Source organism: Chrysemys picta, chromosome 18 (genome assembly GCF_011386835.1).
Source record: "Chrysemys picta bellii isolate R12L10 chromosome 18, ASM1138683v2, whole genome shotgun sequence".
NCBI lineage: Eukaryota > Metazoa > Chordata > Testudines > Emydidae > Chrysemys > Chrysemys picta.
The window spans coordinates 18,211,283-18,238,856 of record NC_088808.1 but is presented as its reverse complement, the minus strand read 5'-3'; the positions used below and the strand labels follow the sequence as shown (position 1 = coordinate 18,238,856).

At 47.2% G+C, this 27,574-nt stretch overlaps 2 protein-coding genes across 3 annotated transcripts in view; one reads left to right on the top strand and one right to left on the bottom strand.

Annotated features, from left to right (window-relative positions):
- The window catches only part of LOC135976492 (spidroin-1-like), a 925,731-nt gene that overhangs the window by 60,572 nt on the left and 837,585 nt on the right, over positions 1-27,574 (bottom strand). The window lies entirely within an intron of this gene.
- The window catches only part of BRD3 (bromodomain containing 3), a 53,291-nt gene continuing 35,686 nt past the window's right edge, over positions 9,970-27,574 (top strand). For both annotated transcript variants that reach the window (XM_065572508.1, XM_065572506.1), the window contains exon 1: positions 9,970-10,107. The gene's annotated coding sequence lies outside the window, so the exon portion shown is untranslated. The remainder of the gene's footprint in view (positions 10,108-27,574) is intronic.

Below are 27,574 nucleotides of genomic sequence, written 5' to 3'. Positions count from 1 at the left end.
CCCATTAGCACTGTACCATTAAATCCTGGGCCAAGCTTGTAGCCCTGTAATGGGAGCTGCCCTTTGTGTACCTGGATGCATGAGGTCCCCCGAGGCCCATGGCTGCTGGTGGATGACAAAGTGGCAGGACTGCGACTGCCAGCCTTGAGCTTTGCAGAGCTGGAGGAGTCACGGCTACAGACTTTCCTGGGCTTAGCTCTCTGTGGGTATATAGGGAAAGTGGGCACCTAGATAATTTCAAAGCTGGTACCAAGCTGTCAAGGAAGGAATGTGTCATAGCTGTACTATTTTAACTAGTGAAACTTCACAACGCTGCTCCAAGGTAGAGGAGTGTAATTCTGCCTATTTTCTTGATGTGGAAAATGAAGCACAGAAAGGTAAAAAAACTTGCTCAAGGTTTCACAGCAGGTCAGTAGCTAGGGCAAAATAAAACCCAGGTGTCCTGGCTCCCAGCCTGGTGCTCTAACCTCTTGGAAACATTGCCTCTCCTGATCAGACAGGACCCGCTCCTGCAAGCTTCCAAGGCCCAGCTCCTCAAAGGCATTTGGGCACCTGACTCCCATTGTTCCTGGGGTTCAACAGCAATGGTCTCTGAGAACCATTTTTGCACCTAGGACATTAAATGGGATTTTCTACAGATTTAGTTGAATTGGTGCAAAAACCGAGTGTAGCCTAGCCCTAGGAAGGGCATAGACAGATAGATTCCCCTTTCCACTACCAGCTCTCCATCATGGGGGGGGGGGGGTGTGAGAAGCAGTCTGGTGGTAAGGGGTTAAAAGCAACAGTGCAGTGTGGAGGAGTAAATAAACTGCAGGTGTGCAGTTAACGAGGTACTAATTGGGTAACTGTGGGTGTGACTAAAAGGGACCACAGAGGCTAATCAGAGGGCTTTTGTTGAAGGCAGAATGGCTGAAGTCCTGAGCTCCCTGAATGAAAACAAAAAGCTGCTGAATGTTTTGTTTCTTTTGTCTCCCTCTTGTACAACATGGGAAAACTGGCGCTATGGCTCCCAAGAGTGGAAAGATTTTTAGGGTCTTGTCTATATTAGAAAATTGCACTGAATTAACTGAATCCACTTACAAACTAGTTTAATTGAAGGGTTGCACCTCCCTTCACAAACCCTCTGATTTTGGGTTATGAGTGCCTTATAGGGAAGTAAAAACAACAAGGAGTCTGGTGGCACTTTAAAGACTAACAGATTTATTTGGGCATAAGCTTTTGTGGGTAAAATCCTCACTTCTTCAGATGCATAGAGTGAAAGTTACAGATGCAGGCATTATATACTGACACATGGAGAGCAGGGAGTTACTTCGCAAGTGGAGAACCAGTGTTGACAGGGCCAATTCAATCAGGGTGGACGTAGTCCACTCCCAATAATCAATGAGGAGGTGTCAATTCCAGGAGAGGAAAAGCTGCTTCTGTAATGAGCCAGCCACTCCCAGTCCCTATTCAAGCCCAGATTAATGGTGTTAAATTTGCAAATGAAGTTTAGTTCTGCTGTTTCTCTTTGAAGTCTGTTTCTGAAGTTTTTTTGTTCAATGATAGTGACTTTTAAATCTGGAACAGAATGACCAGGGAGATTGAAGTGTTCACTTACTGGCTTATGTATGTTACCATTCCTGATGTCTGATTTGTGTCCATTTATTCTTTTGCGGAGGGACTGTCTGGTTTGGCCAGTGTACATGGCAGAGGGGCATTGCTGGCACATGATGGCATAAAACATTAGTGGCTGTGCAGGTGAATGAGCCCTTGATGGTGTGGCTGATGTGGTTGGGTCCTCTGATGGTGTTGCCAGAGTAGATATGGGGACAGAGTAGGCAACGAGGTTTGCTACAGGGATTGGTTCCTGGGTTGGTGTTTCTGTGGTGTGGTGTGTAGTTGCTGGTGAGTATTTGCTTCAGGTTGGGGGGTTGTCTGTAAGCGAGGACTGGCCTGCCTCCCAAGGTCTGTGAGAGTGAGGGATCATTTTCCAGGATAGGTTGTAGATCGTGGATAATGCACTGGAAAGGTTTTAACTGGGGGCTGTATGTGATGGCCAGTGGTGTTCTGTTATTTTCCTTGTTGGGCCTGTCCTGTAGTAGGTGATTTCTGGGTACCCGTCTTGCTCTGTCAATCTGTTTCCTCACTTCCCCAGGTGGGTATTGTAGTTTTTACGAATGCTTGATAAAGGTCTTGTAGGTGTTTGTCTCTGTCTGAGGGGTTGGAGCAAATTCGGTTGTATCTTAGGGCTTGGCTGTAGACAATGGATTGTGTGATGTGATTCCCTAGGCCCCGATCCCAAAAGTATTTAGGTGCCCAACTCCCATTAATTTGAGTTAGCTGCCTCTATACTTGTGGGGATCTAGACTTTACTGGCATAAGCCAAATCGATCTAAAGCACTCCTATACCAAAGCAGAACGCCCACACGCAAGGATTGTGCCCAATTAATAAAACTATCAGAGGGGTAGCCGTGTTAGTCTGAATCTGTAAAAAGCAACAGAGGGTCCTGTGGCACCTTTAAGACTAACAGAAGTATTGGGAGCATAAGCTTTCGTGGGTAAGAACCTCACTTCTTCAGATGCAAAAAGATGCAGATGTCTTACCCACGAAAGCTTATGCTCCCAATACTTCTGTTAGTCTTAAAGGTGCCACAGGACCCTCTGTTGCTTAATAAAACTAAAACAATTTAGCATGATTTTCTAGTGTAGACAAGACTTTACGGTATTCCTAGCAAATGTTTGCTTTTCTCCACCCTGAGCGGATGCAGCTAGGCTCATCAGACACAAGAGAATAAGAGTGGAGGTAGGTGAGCGATTGCCTTGTATGATGCTTCAGGATAAAAGCTGATAGGCCTCAGGCCCGGCAGGGATCATCCCCCCTACATAGCATTGCACGCTTGGCTAGATGCAGGGGAATGTTGTTATTCTGGGATTAATTCTGTCCTGAGTTACACCTGGTACTAGTTAGTGGGGATGCACCAGGTACAGTTGAAGACTGGTTGCTTTTTAGATTAATATAGCACTCTGTAGCATCAAGATGCTGCTCAAGTGATCATTAAATAATCAGTATAACATTTCTGTAGGGGTGGTAGATCAGCGCTCTTGTTCCCTTTTATACATGGAGATGCCAAGAGGTTGGATGGCTTGCCAAGGACACACAGCAAGTCACTGGTGGGGTTAGAATACAGAATGCCATGTACTCACCACTAAGCCCATGTGGCATCCCCACTGCCCAGGGAGAGGTTTCATGTTGTTTTATTTATAAGACTTCTCTGTGGTGCTCATCGCTATGTTATCCGGGCAGCTCACAACATTCCTGAATTTATCCCCTCAACACTCCTGTGAGGCGGGCAGGCATTGGGGGGAGGGAGGGGGAGGCAGGAGCACCACAATAACTGAAACTTATTTAAAAGGTTGAAACTAATTTAACTGAGGATTTTTCTAAGTGCTCTAAAATCCACATGCTTGCCTGGCTTGTTTTAAAAATTGCTGGGCCTCATGGAGGTCTAAGATAGGGCTAGATGCCCAACTGAGGTCACTTGAGTAAGGGCTTCCTGACATACAGCCCCTTCCCCTAGAAAAATCATGTGATGTGAAAATTGTCTGGTTCTTGCATGCTGCTTTGCACATCCCCATGGCACAAATTGTGGCTCTGAGCCTCCTCAACTGAGGTCACCTGCTCAGGCCAGATCTCAGCTAGTGTCTGCCCCCCACTGCCCCTTTGGAGAAGCAATATTTAAAGGGGATTCAGGGTAGAAGTTGGATGCACAATGTGGCATGAGACAATGAAAGTCATTTTTGCACATGCAGCAGGAGTTGGGGCTTTGTTGAAAGCCACAGTATTTTCAGACAGCCTGTTGTTGGAGTATGTGGGTAGTTCTAGGTAATGTGGGGAGGCCATAGTGTAGGTTAGTTTACCACTTCTTTTTTTACCACTAGACTCCATATTCCCCAAATGAGAAGCAGGTAAACTCCATTTCCCCATGTTTCCCTTCAACTACACTATTGCAGTTGAGGACTGTGGTCAAGGGGGTTTTAGATAAGGTCCCACCCAAGAAGGAGCTGAGCTTAATAATCAAAGAAATCCACAGCATAGAAGATTGTTTTGAAAACTGGTCTACCCCAATGGGCTGGAGGAAAGTTTGTGATGCCAATTTTGAATCTTTTGATCAAGGGATTCCCAATATACAGCCCCCCATATTGTTAATTTTTAAAATGCTCTAAAATCCAGGTGCATAAAGATAATCTTGAACACTGATGACATAACAAGGGCGGGGGAGCACTTCTCGGTGCAAATTTGGTCATTTCTTCAAGAGATTTGTCAGATACAGCCCCTTCCCCGCCCCTTAGAGGGAGTTGATTTTAATACCCCAATTGCTCTAAGATCCATGTGCATAAATGAGATTGTTGTGAAATATCAGTTTTCAAGACAGGGTCTCTGGAGTAGACTTTAGGAGAGAGGGAGAAGAACACCCATTGAGATGAACGGATAAGTTCACATCTCTTGGAGCTACTGTGCTCATCTCTGAGGCTACGATTTAGTCAGGGAGGTCACGACAGTACCGCATGTCCGTGACTTCTTCGGCTTCAGCTGGGTCTGACTGTGGGGGCTGCAGCCGGGGCCGTGCGCCCCCCCATCGCAGCTTCTGCAGGGGAATGAAACCAGAGCCATGTGCCCCTGCTCCGCAGTTTGTACGGTTATTTTTAAAAAAAGTCACGGACAGGTCATGCACTCTGTGAATTTTTGTTTGTTGCCCGTGACCTGTCCGTGACTTTTATGAAAAATAACCGTGACAAAATCTTTGCCTTACTCATCTCAAGGGGTGTTCAGATTTCTCTGCGAACGTCACATTGAGATGAGTGGGGTGCTGGGTTCAGACAGTGCAATTGACGGAGCACGCTGGCCTACGCTACAAAGGGAGTTTTGTAGCAGTCCAGTGGCCTACGGAAGCGCTCTCCAGGGCAGGGGTAAATGTAGATGATAGTCCAGAGAAAATCCTTAAGACAAGGGCCAGAGGTGAAAGTAAGCCGGTCCGGTCCGGCATACCAGCAAGAGCCAGTACACCGTGCCGGACTGGACCGGCTTCCGTGGCGGTGATTTAAAGAGCTCAGGGCTCCAGCCAGCCCCGGGCCCTTTAAAGCGCCGCCGGAGCTCTGGCAGCTCGGCTCGGGCAGGGATTTAAAGGGCCCGGTGCTCTGCGGCGGCCAGAGCCCCAGGCCCTTTAATTCACCCCTGAGCCCCGGAGCTCCCAGCCGGAGCCCCAGGGCCTTTAAATCTTGAAAGGCCCTGCCTCTTCTGGTTGAGGCCACACCCCCACTCAGGACTCGGGCGTACCGGTAAGTCCTTTAAGTTACTTTCACCCCTGACAAGGGCCAATAGGTGGTGACATCTGGCAACTCAGGGGTGATTTGTGCAGCGTGGTCGAATATCGGCCAGGAGGAGCCAGCTGATGTTCACTAAGCCGGCACTAAATGTGGTTTTTGCCTTTGTGAGGACACAGTCTGATGCATTCTTCTACAGTGCCCATCTGCTATGTCCCCACAATGCTCTATCTATCATATGGAAGGATCGAGTGTTACAGTGTTGCTCAGGGATGGGATGGGTCATCACTCAGAGGACAGCTTGCAGCCTGGGGCTGGTGCAAACTTTGACTCAATTTGCTGCTTTCCAGAGGTTTAAACAGAGGTGCCCTCGGTGTTCTGGAAAGGTGCGAGGTGCTGCCAGTCAACCTCAATTCTGCGTTATCCAAGTTTTGGAGCAATTTATTATCTCCACTCTACTGATAATAACACCACCACCTAGCTCTTATATAGCACTTTTCATCCATAGCTCTCAAAGCCTTTTACAAACGAGGTCAAGATCGTTATCCCCAGTTTACATTTGGGGAAACAGAGGCACAGAACAGTTAAAGTGATTTGTCCATGGTCATACAAGGAGGCTGTGGCAGAGCAGGGATTAGAACCCAGTTCTCCTTTATTGCTGTCTAGTAACCATGTTAGTCTGGATCTGTAAAAAGCAACAGAGAGTCCTTTGGCACCTTTAAGACTAACAGATGTATTGGAGCATAAGCTTTCGTGGGCGAATACCCACTTCGTCAGACGCATGTAATGGAAATTTCCAGAGGCAGGTATAAATATGCAGGCAAGAATCAGTCTGGAGATAACAAGGTTAGTTCAATCAGGGAGGGTGAGGTCCTCTGCTAGCAGTTGAGGTGTGAACACCAAGGGAGGAGAAACTGCTTCTGTAGTTGGCTAGCCATTCACAGTCTTTGTTTAATCCTGAGCTGATGGTGTCAAATTTGCAAATGAACTGAAGCTCAGCAGTTTCTCTTTGGAGTCTGGTCCTGAAGTTTTTTTGCTGTAAGATGGCTACCTTTACATCTGCTATTGTGTGGCCAGGGAGGTTGAAGTGTTCTACAGGTTTTTATATATTGCCAGTCCTAATATCTGACTTGTGTCCATTGATCCTTTTACGTAGTGACTGTCCAGTTTGGCCTAGTTTCTGTCTAGTGCCTTAACCATAAGACCTTCCTTACTCTGAAGCAGATTCTGGTCATTGCTGGAGGTAGCCTGTCATACCTATCATATCATATATCTACAGGGATGTAACCCCGTGCTCCAGGTATCCCTAAATTTCTGACTGTCAGAAACTGGGACAGGGGGTGGATCACTCGATAATTGCCCAGTTCTGTTCATTTGCTCTGAAGCATCTGGCATTGGCCACTGTCGGAAGACAGGATACTGGGCTAGATGGGCCATTGGTCTGACCCAGGATGGCCGTTCTTATGTACCTTACAGACCAATAGTTGATCCAGGATAGCAAAATCTGTGTTCCTACTGTGCATTGTCAATGAGATACTTATGATTCTCTACTAGAGTCATAGCTTCATAGATACTTGGAAGTGAAGTTTGAATTGTGTGTATGATTTTTTTCAAACCAAGTGTTTAAGGCCTTCATCCCACAAAATGCTCCATGCAAGCAGGCATATGAGCAGAGCCCCACGGGAATCAATATGATTCCATGTGAGTGCAGGGGCCCATCTGCACAGGACAGCTCACAGGATCAGAGCCTCATTGCTGTCACTAGTCCACATGGTATTAAGAGCTTCAGGCTGATATCTATCCATGCTGCTTGTTCTCTCCTCTAGCTGGAGGAGGTTACTTTAGCTGAACAGATCAGACCTTTCAATGGGACTGTTGTTCTGCGGTGAAGCAGGGGCCTGAAGCCTTGCTTGCTGCAACACCAACAGTGCCGTGGAGGCGTGGCAGAAATGACTGTGGCCGTCAGCTCTATTTCCCTATTTATCTTTTCTTTTTCTAAGTCACGATGCTGTCAGTCTGTGTGATCCAGGATCCCGAATTTGATTCTCAGCATATTGCACTTGGTGTCGCCAACTTGCATTGTTTGATTGTGAGTCTTGAGATATTCAGTGCTTTCCTTTAACTTCCAGCTCTGGGAGTCATGTGATTATATGAAAATCTCAGATTTGTTGTTTTTTTTAAAGTAAGTTTCTAGCCCTCATGATTGTGGAGAAAAGCTGGAAAACAAGAATTTTAAAGGCAATGACACCAAAGGGAAAATAAAACAAGCCTAAATGTTATTTTGAAGCCAATATCATGACTTTTTTGGAGGGGCAAACTAACGATTTTTGAATGCTCAGGGTTGGCGATGCTGATTACAGGTTTGCTTTTCAAAAGTGTTGAGAATGGCAAGTTCCAGTGAATCCAATGGGAATTACAGAGCTCAGCACCTCTGAAAATCAGGCCTTCCATGTATTATTGCGAGTTGCTTTATTGCCTCTTATTGAGGCATAAAATGTAAGTCTTCCTCATTGTAGAATCTAACTGATTGAGTAATTTTTAATAATTGGATGACTGGTTGCGGGTAGTATTTATAAGAGAAGGAAGGTTGAGTATATGTAGAACAACCTTGCAAACTTCAGCTCAACCACTGCAAGTAAATGTTTATCATATGGGCAAGTAGAAAATCTTTATTGTCGTTCTCAATCAGCCTAGTACAAACATGTTAATATTTGTGCTTAAGACAGTAAATTCTACAAGACACGTAAATTTCAGAGGGCCAAATTGTTAAATTTGTGACAATTATTCTAGCAAAGCGATTGCAATTATTTTTTCCTTGTGCTACTTGAATGTTTTATTTGAGTGCAGATGATAGTTTTGTCTCCTATATTTTTCATAATTGCCATACTGGATCAGATTAGTGGTGCATTTTTTCCTGCGTCCTGTCTCTGACAGTAGTCAGGCTAAGATGCTTTAAAGGAAGGTATAAACATCCTCCTGTCCCACATGGACTATTAAGCCCAGATCCTGTAACCAGATCCATTAGCAAGGCCTCTCCAGTAGTGTGGAGTCCCATTGATTTCAACGGGACACCAAGGTCTGAGCTAGTAGATTTGGTTGCAGGATTGGGACCTAAGAGGGGAATGTTAAGGTAGTTACATGTGTGTTTACCAGATTAACAGAAATAAATGTGGGTTTGGTTGTACAAGCAGATGCAGCCTCAAATACTGTGGTGGCAGTGTTTTCTAAGAAATCTTCGAAAATGAGGTCCAATGGTTCACACTGTCAATGTGTTTCTAATTACTAAATCCATGGCAAGATGGAAGTTTGGAGAGGACTAAAAGCACATTTTGCATGGGGGGGGGGGAGGGGGAGAAGCATTTACCACACTTTTTGTTTGTTTTATTTCATTTTCGGGTAACTGCAAAACTCCCTAAATGGAATGTCTCTGACTATTCCTTTCCCCACTCCCACAAGAAAACAAAATCATAATTGTGATGAGAACAGGCCTGAGAAATTTCAGTCCCGTAGGTCACATTTTTCAGAAACGTATCCTCTGAAAACAAGGCCTTACAATGAAAGTGCCTCCAACTATGGTTATAATAAACCAACTTATTAATTAGCATCTGTGCCTGGCTGTTTATATAATGAGCAGCATGGAAGCCTCTACTGGCATATGCATCCAGAGAGAAATCCCTTAACTACTTTTTTTTTATACTGACATTCAAATGTTTCTGCTGGATTCATTTGTTTTCTAATTGCTATATTTTATTTTGTACTGAAGGAATTGAATCATATTTTTGGTTATAATAATGTGTTGGTTTTTATATTGTTCTTTTTACCAATGTTTGCATTTGTTGATCCAATTCAGCATATATTCTATTGCCTTTTTTGTTACAACTTGGTTGTGCTTCCAAGAATGTTCATATCTGCTGCTCTTTAGAGTGGGTGTGTTTAATGTCTACACTTTATTTTTTTTATGATTTGCATTTGTTGGATTATTGCATCATTTTTTATTTTGGTTTGCAATGGTTGAGGCAGGATACATATATTGTGAAATGCATCAACCACGGCAAAACTGTAACATGATTTGCACTTGGCTGCATTTCGTGCCATGCTATTATGGCTTGCATTGTTTTTATTGTGACTTGTATTGCTTGTTGCATAATAACTGTGAGTGCGCTCTAGCCAATGCAAACCATTAAAAAAAAAAAGTATAAAAATACAGCTCGTATGACCTTGGTCTACAACTGCACGCGTGTTTCCAGGAGATAAAAACGCATTTTAGGGCTCTGAAAGAATCTGCACATTTCCAATTGCACTTTTAAGGGCTCTTGTCGTTGTACCTTTAGAGACTGAGAGGAGCAAAGCCAGGCGGAGAGGGGAAGCCTGGATTTTCACCCAGCATTGTCTGCTCTTGGGGAGACCCCCAGCCAACAAATCTTTACAGCTTTTGGCCGCAAGTCCCCCACAAACCAACCTAGATCTTGCCTCTCCTGAGGAAGGAGCATGTTTAAATGTCATATACACCCGCTGACCTGGGAATAACCCCCTACTGTTTCTCTCTTCTGCCCGCTGGTCCAACGGAGGGAGAGTGCGGGGAGACAGAATGGAGGAGCGCGGGGGATGCTGGGACTTGCAGTCCTCAGGACTACCGCTGTCCTTTCCCATGCTTGGTGCAAAAACTGCCTTCCCCACATGGCTTTGCGCCTAGGCGCATGAGCTCTCCATAGCTTTAGCGCATCTATTATGCTGCCTTGCTGAGGATAAAAAGAAGAGCAACTGGAGGGACTATAAGGCAAACGTTGCTGGAGCTGCCGGGGCAAAGTAATCTATTTAATCTTACCCTTTATTCGTTCGATGCTTTGTTTTGCATTGCTAGCACCGGGCCATGGTTTCTGGAGAAGGGGGAGTGGGGAGGGGGAGGGGGTGAATGCAAAACCCACTTGGGAAAGGCTAATGCGCTTTTTTTTTTTTTTTTTGCAAGCCCTTTAACGCTCCCCTTGGTTCTGCAGCCTTTGTGCATTGCAACAATGTAACAAAGCCAGCTGGAGATCGGATACAGTGTGGCTGCTGATTTCTCTCTCTCTCTCTCTTTATATTCTTCTTCCCCCTCCTCCTTCCTCTAACCCGGCGCCCAAAGCAGCCCCATAAGGAGCTCTGGGGGGGATGTCTGCAACTGAGACCCTGCCTCTCGCATTGCATCCCCCTCTCTGCCGATCCATCCCCCCACGCCCCATCCCCCCAAAACGCACAGACTGGAGTTTGTGCGGCGCTGGGAGGTCGCAGTCCATCGTCCTTACGGAAGGGATTTTTTCCTCTCTCTCTCTCTCTCCTTCTGCCCGCCATCTTTTGAAGGGGAAAATTAGGGGCGAGGAAAAAGGAGGGCTTCAGGCTTCATGTAAAATAACCATAATAATTAATAAAAGAGCCAAAGACCCGTTCGCAGCTCAGGCCACGCAGATGGGTTTACAGCTCCGCCAATCCCCTGCAAGCAAATGGCTAGTCAGTTACAAGCCCCTAGTCAATTTCACAGGAGCACAAAGTATCACCCCCCCCCCCCCGCCCTTCCCCCGGTCCCCTTGGTTGAGCTCTGAGTTGCAAGAAGCCGGAGAGAAGGAGTTGGGGCCGTGGAAGTGTTTTCAAGGCGCGGAGTTGGTCTCTGCTGTCTGGTTTTTGTGCACCGAGCTCGAGGGTGCCCGGGTTGTGTGTCTGGCCAAGAAAGGGCAGCAAACTGCGAAGTGTGTCCCTGGGAGAAAAGCTTCTAATGTTGAGTGATCACTTGATTTGCTCATAGCCATTTCCCCGCCCTGGTTTACTACCCTGCAAGGTAGGAGAGGGTCTTAAGCAGGTTGCCTCGATAATAGTATAAAATGCATGTAAACATGGGGGGGGCGGGGGGGACTGAACCAAACTCCTGCAAATAAATTAAAAGAAAGGGGTAGTTGCCTAAAGTGACACATCTTAAGATGTAAATCTCGGTGAAAAAAGAAACCTGGGCTACAAATAATGTTTTGTGTGAAATCCAAATAAAAGAACGGTCACTGTGCTACCAACAGTGCCTCACATGGGGGAAAGAGAGGAGTTAAACATTTAAAACTCTAATGTCACTCTTTGCCATTTATACTTTTTGTTTACTCTTTGCCCCAACTTGGAAAATGGAGCTAGCCCACTGTTTCCAGTCTAGTCAGTTTCACTTTCAGGCTTTCACACTATGCTGCAATGTTTGGGTTACAAACATCACAGTGGGAGTGTTTTAGCCTAAAGGAGAAGTCCTACAGAATATAAATCCGGAGTCAATTTAACAAGGTTCTTTAGGAAATGTAACATCCCCATAGAAAGAACCCTTGGTAGGGCAGAGAATGATCTCCTTTCCATAGGTTTTCTTTTAACCATCCTGTAACAGGTCTGCCACATGGATCTGTTTTTCCATTGATAGCTATAGGAATGAAAGCAAAAAAACCAAACCCAACCTTTTAGTTTAGAAGAGAAATAACACTCTCATTAACGCTGTGAAAGCTCTCTCCTTTTAAATACAAGCCTTAAAATTCCAGTTTAAGCCACTCTGCATTATTAAATAGTAGTTAGGGGAAAGCACAATTAGCAAAGCGCACCTGGTGTCCCCTGCTGGGGAAGAGCTGTTTTTGACAGGCTAGTTAGTATTTTTAATGCACACAGAGTTATGCGAGTCATGCTAAGGGGATGTCTCCAAATTAAACTGGAAATTAAGATCAAAGGCTGTAACACTGTCCTTAGCTCACCCTGTAATATGTCAAGGTGTTAGATAGGACTTGGGTCACCTACCATATGTGCTATAATATTCAGGTTCATGGGGAATGGGGGGGTTAAAACTGCAGAATAAATTGTTTCCTTCAAGAACAAAAGGTGAGATCAATAACTGACAAATAATTACAGTTTTGTATTGCTTTTATCAAAGTAATACTTTGAAAAAAGGGGAATACGCTGCATGTGTTAAGTGCTCTCCTAATGTGAAGACCATAGAACTAGGAGACCAGGACTGCTCCAAACGACCTCTAATATATTTTGTTAGCTTAGAATTTTAGGGAGTTTCAAATTATACACCTGCAAGGCTTTGCTGAATAGCATGGCTTCCAGCCTAGATGCCTTGTTTTTATAAAAGGGTTTAGTTCACAATCTCTTGTGGGTGACTAGAATAAGCCCCAAGATCGTATTTCTCTTTTCCTTGCCTCAGTCAATTTAAAATACGCATTCCCGTATTTGGTGCTTTCAGACAATGCTTAATAAATGAGGTGGGCATGTGTGTAACAGTTGTACTCTGAATCCAGTTTAAGCTTGACCACAATTCTATGTGCTATGCTGTATAGACAGTATTTGATGCATAGGCAGAAACTGTTCATACCAAAGACCCTTATTAGAAATGATTATTATACGTGCAGGTTAAAATTTTCAAAGATGCTTAAATGATTTAGGAGTCTAAATCTTATTCTCAAAAGTGACTTGGGCACTTAGGGGCTAAAGCCCATTGACTTCCAATAAGATGTAGCCTCCTAAGTCTTTTGAAATGGGACTTAGGTGACTTTGAAATGTTTGCCTGCAGTCACTTTTTAAAACATCAGCCCAGACATTTTACATTTATTCTTTTTCTTTTAATGTGCTGAGAGTTTAGTTTCTATTGTAGGCGACAGTGTTCTTTCACATTTTATTTTTAAGTGAAGCTGGTTTTGTGAGAGAGTGTCTGAAAATGAAACCCATTTGAAACCACAGTTATGCGTTCCTGCACCGCTAAAACTTAATGGGTGGACTGCCATAAACCAAAATTTATGCAAAGATCTGTTTCTCTTGGGCTAGAGACTTCGTATTACGCAGCGGCATCCCAGAATTATGTTTCCAACATAAGTCTCGTCCCGTAACACTAGGGGACAATAAGAGAGTTTCTTATAAACTTAAACCATGACCCCAGATTCTGTGATCTAGTCTGTCTGAGTAGAGCCCCCTGGGCTGCACAGACCCATTGATGCGAATGTGATTTGCATGTGTTGAGAGGTTAAGATTGCACTTGCCTGTGCATCTTTAATACATGTCCATGTGAAATGATATAGCTTAACATTTATGTTGTTCAGATCTTTTAAAAATGCACCTGTACAATAAGGGCTTGGCCCGACATCCATTGCAGTCTGTCGCCAGGTCTACACAACAACGTTTTGCTGGCATAACTATGTCAGTTAAGAGTGTACAAAAAATCATAACCTAACCGGCATAGCTATGTCAATATATTCAGTTTATACTGGCAAAAGATCTAAGCTGCGTCTCCATTAGGGAGGATAGCTACACCAGCAAAGCCTTTGTAATATAGACTAGGCCTTAGACTCTCACTCGTTCTCACCTGAGAATCTGTAAGCCTGATAGTTCTCACTGGCAGCACAAATGCCGCAACAGTCTAACCAGTGGCACTGGAAGCCTTTTAATAGTGGGGGTGCTGAAAGCCAGCTCCCTTACCCCTCTTTGCACCCCACCCCCCCACAGCTGGGGCCGGGAGCAGTGCTGTGTCTTCGGGAGGGGGGACCCGGACGGGGGCAAGGGGACAAAGACTGGGGGTGGGCACGGGGCTCGCAGCTAGGACCCCTTTGTGCGGGGCCAGTAGCAGAGCCCCAGCCGTGGGGCTAGTAGCTGGAAGCAGGGGGGCCAGGTGTGGGGCCCCGGGCACGGGACCAGTGGCCAAGGAGCAGGGCCAGTGCCCCAAGAGCAGAGCCCTGGGCGCGGGACTGAGAGTGGGGCCCCGGACACAGGGCCAGTGGCTGGGGAGCGGGGCCTGCGGCCGGGACCCAAGCCGCTGGCCCCATACAAAACCTGGGGGTGCTTCAGTACCCCTAGTTCCCATGCCTGTAAGTCTAACCCCTCTTCTCAGCAACAGCCGAGCGATGTAAAGAGGGCTCACATTTCAAAGACTTAGGCCTGGTCTACACTTAAAAATTAGATCGACCTAGCCATGTTGCTCAGGGCTGTGAAAAATTTTGCACCCTGAGTGCTGTAGTTAGGTCGACCTAACGCCCAGTGTAGACACAGACAGGTCAGTGGAATAGTCTTCCATCAACCTAGCTACCGCCTCTTGGAGAGGTGGATTAACTACCTCAACAGAAACCCCCCTTCCGTCCATATAGGAAGCGTTTACACTATGGTGGTACGGCGGCACAGCTGCTGTGCTGTGTCTGTGCCACTGTAGTGTAAACTTACCCCGTCACTTTTACAAAATATATCACTCTCCATCTACTTTGGTGTACAATTACTATACATTCGGACTAATTTACACTTGTTTAAATAAATGAACAAAGAACATTTTGCAGCGCAGCATCCTTGATTGTTCTTTCATACCACTTATTCTCCTCTTTGCTTATTTGCAAAATTCATTAATCCACAGTGGTCTCCCAGTCATTAGCTGGAGCCCTGTGTTTTGTTTTGTTTTTAAAAGTACTGCATTCTTCTGCAGTAATAGCCCAGAGCACTATTGTAAACAGCGGAGTTCTGGGAATTAGCAAGGTGCGCCTTACCCGTTGTCTGGCACCGTGTTCAGTGGGCTGATGGTTTGCACCCTCAGGAAGTTTGCGGATGACACTAAGCTGGGGGGAGAGGTAGATACGCCGGAGCACTGGTGGGCAACCTGCGGCCCACGGGCCTCATGCATCCCGTCAGGATAATCTGCTGGAGGGCTGCTAGACCATTTGTTTACATTTGCATGGCCGCCCGCAGCTCCCAGTGGCCATGGTTCGCCGTTCCTCGCCAATGGGAGCTACGGGATGTGGCAGCCAGACCTGCGCTACGTCCCGCAGCTCCCACTGGCTGGGAACGGTGAACCGCAGCTACTGGGAGCTGCGAGCGGCCAGGCAAATGTAAACAAATGATCTGGCGGATTACCCTGATGGGCTGCAGGTTGCCCACCATTGTGCTGGAGGGTAGGGATAGGGTCCAGAGTGACCTAAACAAATTGGAGGATTGGGCTAAAAGAAATCTGATGAGGTTTAACAAGAACAAGTGCAGAGTCCTGCACTCTGGAAGAATCCCAGGCAGGCTGGGGACCAACCGGCTAAGCAGCAGTTCTGTAGAAAAGGACCTGGGGATTACAGTGGACGAGAAGCTGGATATGAGTCAACAGTGTGCTCTTGTTGCCAAGAAGGCTAACGGCATAGTGGGCTGCATTAGTAGGAGCATTGCCAGCAGATCGAGGGACGTGATTATTCCCCTCTATTCGGCACTGGTGAGGCCACATCTGGAGTATTGTGTCCAGTTTTGGGGCCCCCACTACAGAAAGGATGTGGGCAAATTGAAGAGAGTCCAGCGGAGGGCAACAAAAATGTTCAGAGGGCTGAGGCACATGACTTACAAGGAGAGGCTGAGGGAACGGGGCTTATTTAGTCTGCAGAAGAGAAGAGTGAGGGGGGATTTGATACCAGCCTTCACCTACCTGAAGGGGGGGGGTTCCAAAGAGGATGGAGTTAGGCTGTTCTCAGTGGTGGCAGATGACAAGGCAAGGAGCAATGGTCTCAAGTTGCAATGCGGAAGGTTTAGGTTGGATATTAGGAAAAACTATTTCTCTAGGAGGGTGGTGAAGCACTGGAATGGTTTACTTTGGGAGGTGGTGGAATCTCCATTCTTAGAGGTTTTTAAGGTCTGGCTTGACAAAGGCCTGGCTGGGATGATTTAGGTGGGGTTGGTCCTGCTTTGAGCAGGGGGTTGGACTAGATACCTCCTGAGGTCTCTTCCAACCCTAATCTTCTATGATTCTGTGGTTCTCCAAAATGTCCCCTCTCATGCTGTTAGTTTCTGTTGCATCTTACTGTGGTTTCAGCTTTCTTTATGTAAATCATTATTTCTTGATGGAGGTGGCACACTGGCCAGGCTCTATTAGTTAGAAATACCCCTTGTGTGGTTTTATACATTGCCTGCCACTAGACCCTATTTTAGAAGGCAAGGATTTACAAACAAAAATGCTCCTGGATACTGGTGTGGAAGTTTGCAGTAACAAGCTGTTAGATAAAGCTGGCCAATGCTGCTCTTTATCATTATTTTTTAGTAGAGTCTCCTAATTGATAAGGCGCAAACTAAAGAAACACTTCTATCTTTTTGGGTGCCCTTGCTCACCTTGCCAGGACTGGTTCTCTTCTTAGCTCCTTGTTTTGCTCAGTTGGACAAGCAGGCACCATAGCCCTTCATTGAGTGTCCGCCACATGGGTAGTCGCTGTAAAAATACTTATTTGTTTGTCCTTTCCCGCCTCCCAGTCCCATCATTGTGGTTGCAACTCAACTGTCTCCTCCCCCTCACCAAGGCAATGGGTCTAGAAAGTACTATTTGGTATGAAATTTCAAGGAGTTGGGAGATGGGTCAGAACCAGGGTACCTGATCCAAACACTCCTGAACTTTGAGGAAGTTTCGGTCCAATCTGCATGGCTTGGGCCCATTTCTGGTTGTCGTGGTGCCTTGAGAATGTTCCACCAGGTATGTTTCTTGAGCACCCTTGTTCCGTTCTGTGTGCCCTAATCAAAGGCCGAACGGTGGTGTCCCCACTCGTGTTGTGAGCACTAACTCCCATGAATACATTGCAAGTCAGTGTTTACCTGTTTACCGGTGTGAGTAAGAAGTCCACAGTACAGCCCTTTTTTTGGCTGAAAAGCCCCCTTTTTAAAAGAAATCACCTGTTTCCGCTAATGTGGTCTTGCCAGTGGTGTGGCTAGAGCGCAACTTTGCTAAAACAGTTTTAACAAATGAGCAGTCGGGCTTCAGGACATCTCTACACAGCACTGTCCACACACACAATATGCACTGATATAACTAACACACTGTCGACAGGAGAATGTTGCACTGGTATCACTTGAATCCTATATAGTTAGTTAAACCAGTGCAAAAGCCTGTGTGGAAGCTCTCCTTTCAGTATAAAGCCTGGTCTACATGCAGTTTTTGCACTGGTATTACTATTTTGGTTAGGGTATGTGTGATTTTTTTTCACTTATACTGGCACAACGCCTAGTGTAGATGCTGTGCCCTATACCGGTATGGTTTATTCCCCTTCCTGTGTGGGAATAAGCTATACTGGAATAAGAACTTTTATATGACTATATCTATGGGGGGATTGTACTGTTTTAATCATACTTGTATATCTAAAACCAGGGGTGGGCAAACTTTTTGGGGCCACAGTGGGGAATAAAAATTGTATGGAGGGCCATGAATGCTCACAAAATTGGGGTTGGGGTGTGGGCTCTGGGGTGGGGCTGAGAATGAGGAATTTGGGGTGTAGGAAGGTGCTCTGGGCTGTGACCAAGGGGTTCAGAGGGCAGAAGGGGTATCAGGGCTGGGGCAGGAGGTTGGGGTGTTGGGGTATCAGGGGTGTGGCCCCCAACCTAGCGCTCCCCGGAGCGGGCCCAAGCCACGTGGTGTGGACCCCGACCCAGCGCCCCGGCCGGAGTGAGACCGAGCCACGTGGTGCGGCTCAGGGGCCGGCTTAAAACGGCTCCGGCGTGCGGGCCGTAGTTTGCCCACCCCTGCCTAAAACAGTATCACTTTTGTGTGTAGGCGAGGCCTAAAAATGGCTGCTTATGGTTTAATTAAACTTGTTCCTGACTGACTTAAGCTAAACCAAAACCAGCCACTCTTAAACCGAAGTAAGTGTGTCCACACACAACCTTTCGCGCCTGTTCAATTACACTGGGTTAAATTCACACCTTTAAATTATAACGGTGCCATTTTCTTGTGAAGACAAGACTTTTACATTGGTTTAGAAGCAGATTTAGTTAAATGGATGCAACCCACTTGTATGGATGCTCTTAAACTGATTTAAGAGTGCCTCATATTTATTTACCTCGTCTTTGTCTGCAGGGAAAGGTTGCCCCGGCATAATTTACAGTGTGAATTTGAGCCCATATTTAAATTGGTGTGAACCCTTGTATAGGAGTTGTTTTTCGGTTTAAGGTCTTGTCTACACACACAACTATAACTATGCTGGTATAATTAAAGTAATGCAGCACCGCAGGGTATGTCTACACTACAGACTTCTGCCTGCCTAGCTGTGTCAGTCGGCACCTGAAGGGGGGTGAACCTTGACCACCGTAACTGCGGCAACAAAGGCTGTTAGCGCTGACGCAGTTACACTGGCAAAACTGCCCTTTTATCAGTAGATTTTATTTTGGTTGGGGGGCAGCGGTGAAATAAGTTATACTGGTAAAAGCGCAGCTTTGCCTGTGTAGCTGCATCCACACTCGGAGTGCTTGGCCGGTATAGTATATTGCAGCGGTTCTCAAACTGGGTCGGGACCCCAAAGTGGGTCACCGCCCTGTTTTAATGGGGTCTCCAGGGCTGGCGTAAGACTTGCTGGAGGCCAAAACGAAGCCCGAGCCCCACCGCCTGGGGCCGAAGCCAAAGCCCGAGGGCTTCAGCCTTGTGTGGCGGGGCTCAGGTTACAGGCCCCCGTCCTGGGGCTGAAGCCCTTGGGCTTCGGCTTTGCTCTTGCCCTAGGTAGTGGTGCTCGGGCTTTGGCTCCCCCGCCCGGGGTGGCAGGGCTCAGGTGAGCTCAGGCTTCGGTCCCCCCTCCTGGGGTCGTGTAGCAATTTTTGTTGTCAGAAGGGGGTCATGGTGCAATGAAGTTTGACAACCCCTGGTCTACGGGTATAGCTCCACTGGTAAGTTGCTCCTAGTGTGGATATAGTTATGCTGGAATAAACATGCTTAGGGCAAGTCTACACTACCCGCCTGAATCGGCGGGTAGAAATCGATCTCTCGGGGATCGAATTATCGCGTCTCGTCGGGACGCGCCAATCGATCCCCGAATCGACGCTTCTACTCCACCAGCGGAGGTAGGAGTAAGTGCCGTCGACGGGGGAGCCGCGGAGGTCGATTTGCCGCCGTCCTCACAGCGGGGTAAGTCGGCTCCGATACGTCGGATTCAGCTACGCTATTTGCGTCGCTGAATTTGTGTATCTTAAATCGACACCCCCCCCCCCCCACGTAGTGAGGACGTAGCCTTATATGGGTCTAGCTATTCTCATATAGGAAGGGAAATAAGCTATACTGGTATAAGGGACCTTTAGATGGGTATAACTGCTATGGATTGTATACTGGTATGGCTTCATGCACCTTTATGCTTGTCCACAGTAGGGATGTACCAGTATAACTATGTCAGTAAAAAATCCCAGACCCCGAACTGACATGGTTCGACCGTACTAAAGCAGTATGTAGGCCCAGAGTAAGGGCTGGTCTACACTGACTACTTACGCTGGCATAGCTGCATGTCTCAGGGGTGGGAAAAATCCACGCCCCTGAGAGCAATAGCTCTGCTGACCTAACCCCCCGGCGTAGACAGTGCTAGGCCAATGGAATTGGTCAGTCAGTCTAGCTACCACCTTTCGGGATTGTGGATTAACGACAGTGACAGGAGAACCCCTCCCGTCGCTGTAGTGAGTGTCTATAGTGACAGCTGCTGTACTGGCTTAAGTGTGTAGACCAGGGGTGGCCAACCACTCCACCTCTTCCCCCGAGCCTGCCATGCCCTCGCTCTCCCCCCATCCCCACCAGAGCCTCCTGCACAGCTGATCATGGCAGGTGGGAGGGGTGGGGAGGGAGCGGGAGACACTGATTGGTGGGGCTGCCGGGCAGGAGGTGCTGCAGGTTGGAGTGAGGGGAGCTGATGGGGGGGGGGGGGGCGGCTGCTGACGTATTACTGTGGCTCTTTGGCAATGTACATTGGTAAATTCTGGCTCCGTCTCAGGCTCAGGTTGGCCACCCCTGGTGTAGACATACCCTAAAAGTGGCTTTTTTTTTAATGTAGCTTAAGCCTGGTCCACATTTATCAGTTTTGCCAGCATTGTTTGGTGAGTTAGGGGTGTGGATTTGCCATCATAGCTGTTCTGGCCAAAGATCTATTGTGGACTCAGCGATATGGGGCAAAAATTCTTTTTTGCTGGTATAGCTTATGTTGTTCAGGGAGTTGGTATAAGCTATTATGGCAAATCTTTTAAGTGGAGGTAAGACCCTAGTTGATTCCTTACTGATTTAAGGCACTTTTAAGCCAGTGGAAGAGTGTCCACATGACGGGTTTGTGCCAATTTAAATGAATTAGTTTCTAAACCAATTTTGTTAAATCAGTACAACTGTTGTTGATAAAGTCTAAGGCTTTGTCTACACTGGCACTTGCATCACTAAATTTTTGTCGCTCAGGGGTGTGAGAAAACACCCCCCTGAACGACAAAAGTTTTAATGATGAAAAACGCCGGTGCGGCCAGTGCTTCGTTGGCGGGAACGGTGCTCCTGGCGATGAAGCTACCGCCCCTCGTTGGAGGTGGTTTTATTTTGTTGCTGGGAGAACTCTCTCACGGTGATAAAGAGCGGCCACACAGTGCACCTGCAGCAGCACAGCCACGCCGTAGCCATGTGCGCAGTGTAGACATAACCTAAATCGTCTTTGCTTTTAAAATAGATTTCAGTCCACGTATTTACTGGGAAGTATCCATCATGAGAACTGAAATACTAGCTCACTGATTCTGACAAAGACATCTTGTGATGCAGCCGCCTTACTTATTTGACTTGTCGATTGACTCACTAATTTTGCAAAGTTCAGTAGCCTGTGTTGAGTTTCCCTATTGTCAGTGTGAATTAGTAGTAAGTGCCTGTGCTTTTCAGCCAGGGTTTTCAAAGGAGTTTAAGGGCGTTAGAAGCCCAGCTATTGTAATGAGAATTGGGTGTGTCATTCACTTGGCCCCGTTTGAAAACCCTAGGCTTAATATTAATGTGTGATTGGTTTGCGTGCGTTGGGTTAATTAAGTTAAAAAGCAAACAATCATCGTCATTAATATTTTTGCCTTACAGCAAATCCATTCTATTTCGTGATCTGAGACTTTATTTCGTTTTATTTTTGGAGCAAGAGAAGCAATTGCTGGCACAAAGCATGTGTTGGAGGGAAATCTTGGTGACGGGAGTTGCTTTCTGTTGAATCAACACAGTAGTTATGTTGTGTCTTATGAAATGCTTCTGAGCAAGTCGGCATGTAGTTCTGTCTCTGCATTTGGAACTTTGTCTTAATTATCAGTGTTCGCACTGAGCTGAACCTTGGGATGAGGTTCAGTTCAGGGCCATGTGCCTGACTCTCCTGAAGGCATTAGGAATTCTTATGTGTAACCAGACGATACAAATCAGTATTACCAAGAATTATGTGTTTTGCATATCAGATGTATATGGGGACGATGATCTTCCAATTAGCCAGTAAAATATTGGACCCCATTTTTTTTGCATTGCCTCTGTATGTAGCTGCCTAGCACGCCTTTTGAAACTACTCTGCCTTTAAAAAAAAAAAAATTAAGAAGGGATATGTTGTTGCATATATCCTCTTAAAAACGAATCCAGATGGAAGTTGAATGTGGTTGTGTCTACAAGCACAATCTGGAAGTACTTCAAACTTTCCCTAATTGATATCTGTTTATAGGGACCTACACTGGTATCGTATTTATTGTTTAAAAGCCCTTCCACAGATTGCCTCAATATTGTGGGAAGAATTATCAAGCAAATGGCGATCTGAGCTTCTGCAATTTCTTCAGATGACAAATAACGGTCCTGTTTCTAAAATGAGCCATACAGCATCATCTAGATTCTTATATGGCTCCTAATACTGCAGTATTTGACAGCTCACAAACATTAATGATTTTCGCCGTGTGTCATGGGAAGTACTGTCATGCCCATTTTACAGAAGGGAAATGGAGGCACAGAGAGAGAGACTGATTTGCCCAAGGTCACGTGGTGTGTCAAGGCCAATAGCACCGGGAATCGCCCCCAGTCTCAGGAGTTCCAGACCAGTGCTTTCACTGCTTAGCGCTCCTTTGCTGTAGCTCTTTGCAGTGGTAGTGCTGCTTGGAGTTGTTCTGTACAGTGTTGAATTGTTCTCGGTGTGTTTTTTCTTTTTCAAAAAGCTTTCTGTCCAGTAACTTTTCTCTTTGGAAGTGGGAGGGTGGGAAAGGAAACAATTATGACAAACGCTGCTAACTGTAGCGGAAAGACTGTACATAATTTCCTAACATAAAATCCGACTGAATCAAGGCGAGTGTGTGGTTCTCTTTCTAAACGTGCATTGAGCACAATACTCAGATTGAAAAGGGGAAGAACTGGCTGCTTTTTCTGCGCTTTTACATTTTAGTTTAACAGTGCAGATCACATCCTTGAAAAGGAAAAAAACCTGCTACGGTGGAAACATATGATAATCCCACTAGGAGTTCTGAACCTTGTGTTCTGCTTTCTGGATGGACACAAATGCTCCTATTATGTGTGTGTCATCTGGGCTTTGTACTAATGCCGCCGTATTTTTATTTAAAGCAGAAATCTAGTTTTCTTGCCTGAAATTGGAAAGTCTGTTTCCAGGAGATCGCTACTGGAGGATGAATGTTTAATAATGTTCATTATTGGCATTGCACAGAATGGCCGAGGCAGTTTCCAGATGGAAAGGAAGGTAGAGTCCAGGCCTTTAGAGATCCTGCTTTAAAGAGTAGTTTAGGAATGGGACAACCTATGGGACATGGTGTGGCCTAATGGCTAGGGCAGGGGTGGCCACCCTGAGCCGGAGAAGGAGCCAGAATTTACCAATGTACATTGCCAAAGAGCCACAGTAATACGTCAGCAGTGCCCCATCAGCTCCTCCCAGTGCCTCCTGCCCACTGGCAGCTCCGCCAATCAGCGCCCTCCCCTCCCCTCCTGATCAGCTGTTTCCTAGCGTGCAGGAGGCTCGGGGGGGGGGAAGGGTAGAAGGGGAGGAGCGAGGGCACGGCAGGCTCAGGGGAGGGGGCGGGAAGGGGTAGAATGGGGGATAGGACCTGCGGCAGAGTCAGGGGTTGAGCAGTGAGCACCCCCCGGCACACTGGAAAGTTGGCGCCTGTAGCTCCAGCCCCGGAGTCGGTGCCTATACAAGGAGCCGCATATTAACTTCTGAAGAGCCGCATGTGGCTCCGGAGTCACAGATTGGCCACCCCTGGGCTCAGGGCACTGGCGTGGAAATCAGGAGACCTAGGTGCTAGTCCTGATCCTGCTAGTGACCTTGTGCAAGTTTTCCTTCAAGTTCTTGAGGGCAGGGACTCTGGCTCTGCATGTGTATGGTCCTCTGATGTTGGCTGGAGTCTCTAGGTTTTCCCATAACACTAATAATAAGCAGAGGTGTCAAGGTGGTACATGGCCTGGTCTTGGCAAAGGTTAGTTTTAGATGTTTTACCTGTCAGTATGAGTCAGCTGGATTCCCTGGTGGGGCTTTGGGAGGGATTTGAAAACGGGGAGGTAGGAGGCCTTGCCGCTGGGCTCAGAGATGGCATTCCATGGGCGTGGAAGAACATTTAGCGTGAAGCTGTCAAATGGCGTGCGAAGCTGGCATCGCTGGTGCGGCTGATGGCGGGGGAAGGTGATGGGAAATGTGATGCACTGAAATGAGCCTGGACTCTCCTCCTATAGCCCTACACCTGGAGTTTCACTGTCTGCTCGTTTGTCAGGGAAATTATTAAAGAATGGACCCGCCATCCCATATTATTATTTGTCTTGCCATAGCACTGAGGTTCCCAGTCTGTACGGACACAGAACAAAAAGATGGGGTGTGTCCCCAAAGCACTTACAGGCTGAGTAACAAATCAAGTACCTCTTGTGCTGCCACTCCTCTGTGGGGGAAAAAAATTCAAAAAGTCCTGGCCTTACCCACCTCTATACCCCTCCTTCCAGCTCACCTCTGCTGCCATGGCCTGAAACCACTGCCTGGTGAGTTAAATGGTACTCACTGAAACCCTAACCCTAACCTGCCCTCCCATCTCATACCTGTAATTTAAAGGAATACAGCAGCTGTGTTCAGGCCGCTGGTGATGAATTTAATAACAACGTCAATTACGTGTTACAAGTCCCTTAAATAGGAAGGTAACTTACTGTCTCCTTTGCCATATCTACCCTCCTTTCTCTTCCTATCCTAGATCATGGTGTGTCCTTTCTTCCCCTTTTCTCAGTGTTTGTCCCATTTCCTTTTTCTTTCTTCCCCTTCCTTGCAGTGTCTCTCTCCCTCCTTGCCCGTATATGCCCCCTTTTCTCCAGTTTGTTCCGCTCTATCACTGACACTTGTTTCTGATTCCCAGCCCAGTCTGTTCCCTCTGGAGCCAGTGGGAAGATTCACAGCGATTTCCCAGGGAGTCAGATCAGGCACCTGCGCTGAAATGGTCTATAGCTCTGGACTGCTCTGCTCCCTCTACCCTTCCAGAAAAAGAACCGAGTGGTTCCAGGTCCCCCTCTTCTCTTATCCTCCTCCTGGGGAAGGAGCCTGCAGCTCCGGGACTCTCTGTTCCCATGTCCACCCTTGAGCCTGCTGTCACCCTGAGCAAATGAGATTTTCAAACTCTGCTCTGTGAGTGGCTGCGGTATCGTCTAGTGGCTGGAGCAGGGGACTGGCAAGCTGGATCCCAGAAGATCGATGGCCTTTTAATCATCATGTTGCTTGGATCTGATCTACTGTCATTAGAGCTGCAGCGATGGGCCCAGGAGTGCTTGGAATTAATACCCCTCCTGAAATACCTCTAAGATCAAACCTGGCTGCATCTTTCTGTCCAGAATTTCCATTCCAAAATCCTTGGCGTTTAGCCTGCTGGTTAGTTTGTCTCCATCTCTGTTAATAGAGAGCTTAGCATAGACCGGGAGTGGCCCGAGCTGTTTTGAAAAATATGAACAAGAAAAAAATGAAATAGGGTCAGTGGTTCCACTGCACAGAAAGAGAGAGAGAGTGTGTGTGTGTGTGTGTGTGTGTGCATTTTAAAATATAACCTTCACGTTGTTACCCCTTCTTCTGCTACCAGTCTCCCTTTCCAGCACCTGTTTGCCAAGGGGTAGCCTGTGTCGGGCCTCGCTGGTCAGCTACCCAACAGAACAGAAATCAGCTGCAGCTTTATTTGCACACGTACTCCAGTCTTGACATGAAATGGTCAAACAGCGTGCAGGGCCATCCCTTCTTTCAAGAAGTTCAGCCCAGCGCCGACGCCCGGTTCCCAGGGAGCAACTCTTCCTCAAGAACTGACTCCAGTTAAGAGTCCCAGGGCTGGTCCACACTAAGCCCCCAGTTCGAACTAAGATCCGCAACTTCAGCGACGTGAATAACGTAGCTGAAGTCGAAGTATCTTAGTTTGAACTTAAAGGTACTTACCGCGGGTCCACACGCGGCAGGCAGGCTCCCCCGTCGACTCCGCCTACTCTCACGGAGCAGGATTACCCGCGTGGACGAGCACTTCCGGGATCGATTTATCGCGTCTAGACAAGACACGATAAATCGATCCCAGAAGATCGATTGCTTGCCGCCGAACCAGCGGGTAAGTATAGACGTACCCCCCAGACAGAGAGCAGATTCTTCTGCTGCTCATTTAAGCACCTTGTTTCCCGAAGTCTCTTCATTAAAACCGTGCGGAACCCCCCAAAACTAACAGCAACACAGCATGTCTTTCCGAGAGTCAAAACTGGCTCAAGGTGGGTTACAGCACCACCTGGTGACGCGTCGCCTGCCCTAACAAAAAGTTTGGAGATTATTTCTGTTGTTCCCGGTATGACAGCTTTTAAAAGCCGCAGGTCTCCGTGCAGGAAGTTCTTTACAGAAGTTGCATGGCGCACGTCTGAATGTTTGCAAGAACGGGGTATCTAAGAAACTGAGCTCTGGAGGGGCGTGGTAAGGCGTATTGCAACATTAAATCACCACCAGGAATAAAGGCTTCAGTCCATATTTATCTGGTAGACCCTTCGTTCATTAGAGGTGGCCAAAAAACTGTTCTAAACGCTGCCAACATGTACGCAGTCACAATTTCCAATACTGACTAGTAACCTTGGGTGCTTGTTTCAGGTATCCTTACACGGCCTGATTTTTTTCAGCATGTGTCCTCTGCAAATCAGACTCCTCGTAGGTGTCTCAAGTTGGGTGTCCAAAAATGAAGCTCCTGGAAATTGCCGGTTGCTTTTGAAAATCTTGGCCATCTGGATTTACCTAAGGGACCCCCTGGCTCCTTCGGAGGAAACACCTGCTCCTATATTCTCCAGCGAGAGACCAATGGGGCAAAATCCTTCGAAATAATCAAGCGAGTATTAAACACCCAAGTCGAAAGCCAAGTAACTGCTTTAATCTCCCCGCGCTCTTTTCTTTCCTCTCTTGCGCAGAGGTGAGCTAAGGGCAGAGTTGTGACCATAACTCGGAATCTCCGACTTTAGCTGGAGTTATTCTGACTAACAAATAAATCCGTGGCATTTGGAGTTAATGATCTGGGAAACAATGACAACAACGGAGACCAGTGGGGACTTTCAGATCATGGGGATGTGCAGTGTAACAAAGTGGCATCCTAAACAGGGCCGGCGCTTCCATTTAGGCAACCTAGGCGGTTGCCTAGGGCACCAGGATTTGGGGGGGGTGGCAATTCGGGAGGGGGGGGGTCCTTCCGCGCTCCATGTCTTCAGCGGCAATTCTGCGGCGGGTCCTTCACTCGCTCCGGGGACCCGCCGCCGAAGTGCCCCGAAGACCGGGAGCGCGGAAGGACCCCCCCGCCGCAGAATTGACGACGACGACTGGGAGCACGGAAGGACCCCTGCCTGGGCGCCAAAAACCCGGGCGCCGCTCCTGATCCTAAAGCAAAATCCCGGTTTCCTGTCATGATGTCAGCTACAAAGACCCCACACACACACTTTCCCTCCCAAGTTTTAAAGGGAGGCTTAAGGTTTGTGTCGCATTATCTGGCAAGTGCCGACTTCGAGCGACTGGCCATCTCCAAGTCCTGTTTGCGAATTGTACCCCCCTTGCATTTGCAGCACAGCTCCCAACTCCCATGTGTCACAAGCGGCTGAAGGCTGCCCAGAGGCTGTTTGACGGGCTCTGGAGGGCAGGAGGCGGGGAAGGGTTTCTGTAAGTCCCTTTTTTATTTTCTCCGGAGCCCCTAAGGGAGGGGCTGTCGGATACACGATCTCCAGCTTACCCCCCCCCCCCCCGCCCCAAAGATTTATGTTCTCATTTCTGGGTGGGTTGGGACTTTTCCTTTTTCTCAGCTCTGTCAAAGTAACTGTGGAGTTGGTGGGCTCGGACGTGAATAGAAAGCACCTCCCCTTTTAGTTTGCAATAAGGACGAGCTTTAAGAAAACCCACCCGCCCTTGCTCCACACAGAGCAGCAGTCTGTTCAGTGTTCCACGTTGCCAAAGGAAGTGGCAGAACTGTTATCCAAAGCAGCAGGCTTACTGGGACGATGCGCGTTTCACGGGGCTTTATAGTCTATTCTCAAACAGGCTCCCCCAGTCCGTGAGCTCCATCAGTGGGG